The following is a 6,000-nucleotide window of genomic DNA, read 5'->3' on the forward strand; positions in this document are numbered from 1 at the left end:
TTCTACTCAGGCTGGCTTGGAATCATGATCCTCAGATCTCAGCCTCCTGCATGGCTATGATTACAGGCATGAGCCACCAGCGCCTGGCACAGTCCAGATTTTTGTGCTCTGTTTGTTTTCCTACTCTCCAACAAATTTAGGGGACACAGTTAGGCTTGGACACTTCCTGACCCTGAATACACAAACAGAGAGGGTATTAGTGAGAAGGTAAGCCTGCCCAGCTTAGTCTGCAAAACTAGTTATGGTCAGTATAAGATCCCAGTACACAAAGAAGACAAGATGCTAAAATGAGAAGCACCCTGAAGTGGACCTTTCACCTGCCCACATATAGCACCAACTTGCACATGAGGAACTACAAGAGAATCGCAAGAGAAATTCCAATTAATTTTCTTCTGTCTGAGTGGTGCTAAAGATCAGACTTGGTGCCCTAAGCATAGATGTCTGGCTACTGAGCTATAACCCAAGTCCAGTGATGATAAACTACATATCATCTCTCCCACCACTATTCAGTCCTGTTTGAACATTGAGAATACTTCAACTGAAATAATACAGGTGATGGAAACCCCCAAGCAATGACTTGGCTGCAGGTGCACAAATCCCACTTTAGAAACACTGGAAATATGAAAATACAAGGCAACATGACCCTTCCAATTCCACAATAATGGACTCTAAAGACAGCGAAATGGATAAAATTTCAGAGAACTTAAAAGAATGAATATAAGGATGGCCAATTAATTTGAAGAGGACACAAATAAATACCTGAATGAATCCCATAGGAATTCAAATTGAAAGGTAATGAAATAAGAAAACCAATGCAGTATATAAAAGAGGAATTCAAGAAAGACACAGAAATCCTGAAAAAAAGATTAACAAGCAGTTCTGAAAGTGAAAAGTTCAATAAATCAAATAAAACTCGATTATAATTCTTGACAATAGACTAGATCAAATTGAAGACAGATTACCATAGCTCAAAGGCAAGGTAGATGATAAGAAAAAAGAAAGTACAAATAGACGTCTGGACTGCCATTAAAAGATCAAACCTATGAAGTCTGGGCAAAGAAGGAGAAGAAATGCAAGCTAAAGACATAGAGAATATATAATAGCAGAAAAAGTCCCAAATCTTGAAATGAGATGACCATCTGGATGAAGAAGACTTTTAGAACCCCAAACATACAAGACCAAAAAACAGCTATGTATCATATTTTACTTAAAATATTAAATATACGAACAAGGAAAAAGCATTGGAAACTGCAAATAAAGGCAAATCCATCAGAGTAACAGATCCCCAACATAAGCCCTACAAGCAAAGAGTGTATTGAATGATATAGTTCAAGCCCTGAAAGAGAAACAGCTGCCAAAGTCGATTACCATAGCCAGCAGAGCTATCCTTCATAATTAAAGGAAGTAAGAATCTTTCATGATAAAATCTAAAGCAATTCATGTCTACTAAATGAGCACTGCAGAAAATATTTGAAGAAATCCAACCCACACAGGAAAAAGATAAACCCAATTGTAAAACATAGGAAAAAAGCTCACTAGATGAGTGGCTAAGCAAACATAACAAATACAACAAAATGGCAGGAATTATTGCACACAATTCAATAATAACTCTGAATGTCAATGGTACCAATTCTCCAATAAAAATACACAAACTGGTGGATTGAATTCAAAACACAAGACCTAGCTGGGTACAGGTGGCTCATGCCTATAATCCTAGCTACTCAGGAGGTTGAGATCTGAGGACTGTGGTTCAAAGCCAACCCAATAAGGAAAGTCCATGAGATTTTTTTTGTCAGTCACAGGGCTTGAACTCAGGGCCTAGGGGCTGTTCCTGAGCTCTTTTTGAGCAAAGCTAGTGCTCTATCACTTTGAGTCAGAGTGCCACTTCTGGGTTTTTTCCCTAGTGGTTAACTGGAGATGAGTCTCACAAACTTTTTTACCCAGGCTGACTTTAGACCACGATCCTCAGATCTCAGCTCCTGAGTAGCTAAGATTACAGGCATGAACTCCCTAGCTTCCAGCACTGAGATTCTTATCTCCAATTAATCACTTAAAAACCAGAAGTGGGGCTGTGGCTCAAAGTGGTAGAGTACTCGCCTTGAGCACAAAAGCTCAGGGACAGTGCCTAGGCTCTGAGTTCAAGCTCCACAACCAACTGAAAAAAAAAAAAGACCTGAAAATTTGTTGCTGACAAGAAAATTTCCTCCCTGGCAAAGAGACAAACCCAAGCTTAAGGGGAAAGAACAGGAAAAGACATTCCAACTGAGAAACTAGAGCCAAAAATCTAACAGGAGTATCTATACTCATACCTGTCAAAACAGACTTCAAACATAGGGAAAACACTTCAAGATACAGGTATAGACAATGACTTTCTGACTAGGACTCCAATTGTTTAGGAAATAATCTCAAAATCTGACAAATGGGATTGTATTAAAAAGTTTCTACATAGCCAAGGCAATACTTACCACAATGGAGAGAAAGCTTACAAAAGAAGAGAAAATCTATTTGACAGCTTAAAATCCAGTATATATAAAGAGCTCCAAAAATTAAACAATAAAAAGAACAAATAATCAAATTAATCAGAGGGCAAATGAATTTAAACAGACAGTTCTCCGAAGGAAAAGCAAAAAATGTTCACTAAATACACAAAGAAATATTCAACAGGGCAGGGGGAGGATGGGAAGGGATGGGAAGGGAAAACAAAGGAGGAGACTACAATGCTTGATAAGAAATGTACTCATTGTCTTGCCCATGTAATTGTAACCCTTCTATACAGTATTTTCACAATAAAAAAAAGAACATAAAAAAAGAAATATTCAACATCCTTAACCAAAAAGGAGAGGCAAATAGAAAAGACAAAGACATTCTATATCAACAAGTCAGAATAGCTATTATCAAGAAAACAAATAGCAACAACACAGGCTGGTCAGAATGCAGCATATGTTGTTGAAGAATGATGGTGGGTTGGTGGCAGAAGGAATCCTTATCCACTGTTGGTGGGCATGTAATTTAGTCCCACTATGGAGATCAGTATGGAGTTTCTTCACAAACTAAAAATAGAGCTACACTGTGATAGTACTATATCACTCCTGGGTATACATATCCATAGCATGCATGTCAGCATACAATTGAGATAGCTGCATACCCATTTTTAAAGCAGCATTTTTCATAAATTATAGCATTAGCCTGGGTTCCCATTAACCCATGGGTAAAGAAAATAGAGTTTTATTCAGCCATAAAGAAGAATGAAATGCTGCCTTTTGCAGGCAAATGAGTGCAACTAAAAAGCATAATGATAAGTAAAATAAATCAGATGCAGAAAGACAAAAACTGAATGTTTTTTTTCTCATATGTGAAATTTAGCCGTTCAAAAACTATGATAGATATGTGAAAGGGGAACTGTTTGGAAGAAACCAGCCAGAGGGGAGAGGGAAGAGGAAAAGGTAGTGATGATGTGATATAAGTGCATTATATGCATGCATGAAAACAGGATAATGAGACTAATTAAGACTGGTTAAAAAGGGGAGGAGAGAGCTGGGCATCAGGGGTACACACCTGTAACCCTTGCAATTCAGGAGACAGAGATCTGAAAATCACAGTTCAAAGCTGGCTCAGGCAGGGAAAGTCCATGAGACTACCAAAAAAGCCAGACGTGGAGCTATGGTTCCACTAGCCTTGTGCTAAAGAAGTTCAGGGACAGTGACAGGCCCTGAGTTCGAGGACCCAGGACTGGCAGAAAAAAAAAAGTGGGGGAAGGAGGAAAAGACTGAGGCAGTGAATGTGACCAAAGTACATTATTTACATATATGGAAATATCATAATGAAACAACACTGTACAATTAATATACACTAATGAAAACAGATAAGCTGAATGATGATGGCTCATACCAGTAATCCTAGCTACTCAGGAGCCGGAGATCTGAGGATCACAGTTCAAAACCTGCCTGGGCAGAAAAATAGATGAAACTCTTATCTTCAATTAACCACCAAAAAAGCTGGAAGTGGAGCTGTAGCTCAAATGGTATAGTGCTAGCCTTGAGCAAAAAAGCTCCGGGACACTGCATAGGCCCTGAGTTCAAGCCTCAGGACCAACACACACACACACACACACACACACACACACACACACACACACACACACACACACACACACACACACACACACACACACACACAAATATTCTACTCAATAAATTCTAAGTTTGGATTATAATTCAATTTGGGTGAGGGAGCAGGAGTTATGGAGATTAAACCAAAAGCCTTACACATGCTAGGCAAGTGCTCTATCACGGAATTGCATTCCCAGCACCACATTATTTTTGCATCATTAAAAAACACGTACAATGGAACCATTGTATAATGTTTATATTGTGAAGTATTTCTATTAGAATGATTCATAGCTGGTTGCTGGTGGCTCATGCCTAGAATCCTATCTATTTAGAAGTCTGAAAATCAGAGAATCTTGGTTCAAAACCAACTCTGGCAGATAATTCTGCAAGATCCTTTTTTTAAAAAAAAATCAGTAGTGGGGTTTGAACTCAGGGGCTAGGTGCTATCCTTGAACTCTTTTTTTTTTTTGGGGGGGGTCCGGTTGTGGGGCCTGAACTCTGGGCCTGGGCCCTGTCCCTCAGCTCTTCAGCCCAAGGCTAGCGCTCTATCACTTGAGCCACAGCACCACTTCTGGCTTTTTTCTTTTTGCTTATGTGGTGCTGAGGAATCGAACCCAGGGCCTCATGCATGCAAAGCAAGCACTCTACCACTGAGCCACCTTCCCAGCCCCTGTCCTTGAACTCTTTTGCTCAAGGCTAGCACTCTGCCACTTTAAGCCACAGTGTCACTTCTGGTTTTCTGGTAGTTAATTGGACAAAAGAGTCTCCCGGACTTTCCTGCCTGGTTGGCTTCAAATTGTAATCCTCAGATCTCAGCCTTCTGAGTATCTAGGATTACCAGTGTGGGTTACCAGTGCCCAGCTTTGTGAGATTTTTTTTTTTTTTTTTGGTCGTGGGGCTTGAACTCTGGCTTTTTCTGAGTAGTTTATTAGAGATAAGAGTCTCACAGACTTTCCTGCCCAAGCTAGCTTTGAACTAGGATCCTCGGAGCTCAGCCTCCCAAGTAGCTAGGATTACAGGCAGGAGTCACCCAGCATGAGCTTTGACTCTTCTGACTCACGTTTGACTCAGTCACCTAAAACTATATGAATACAATCTTTGTACATTAAGAACACTGTGATACATTTTTCCTTATCTTTTCTTTTGAAGTATTGTGGTTTAACTCATGGTCTCACACTTGCTAGGCAGGTGCTCTACCACTTAAGCCATACCACCAACCTCCATACTGTGCTTCTTGAAAGTATATTTAGCTCTGTCTATGGACTCCCAAGTTGGAGACCCAGATGAGCTTTGGTGACTGCAGCTGCCATATCTTTCCAGAAGATGTCAGCAGTGACAACTTCTTCAGGCAGCTAGTGTGTGTTGTAATATTTCAGTTTAGTTGGGTGCAGGTGGCACATGTCTGTAATCCTAGCTACTCTGGAGGCTGAGATCTGAGGATCACACTGCAAAGCCATCCTGAGCAGGAAAGTCCTCGAGACTCTTATCTCCAATTAACCACCAGAAAACTGGAAATGGCTCTGTGGCTCAAATTGCTAGAGTGCTAGCCTTGGGCAAAAGAGCTCAAGGACAGCGCCCAGGTCTGAAATGCAAGCCCCACAACCAAATTTCAGTTTTTCTGATGTGAAAAATATATCCATGTTTTAGATTCAATTAAAATAGCTGTCATCATTTTTTTCTGCCAATGTTGGGGTTTGAATTCAAGGACTGGGCATGTCTGAGCGTCTTTTGCTCAAGGCTAGCACTCTACCACTTGAGCCACAGCACCACTTCCGACCTTTTTCATTTATGTGGTACTAGGCAAGCACTCTGCCACTAAGCCACATGCCCAGCCCATGGTAAACATCATTTTCAATATATAATCTATGTTTGTATGTACAAATAAGAAAAA

This window comes from Dipodomys merriami, unplaced genomic scaffold (genome assembly GCF_024711535.1).
Source record: "Dipodomys merriami isolate MVZ:Mamm:240054 unplaced genomic scaffold, mDipMer1.0.p SCAF_19, whole genome shotgun sequence".
Taxonomy (NCBI): Eukaryota; Metazoa; Chordata; class Mammalia; order Rodentia; family Heteromyidae; genus Dipodomys; species Dipodomys merriami.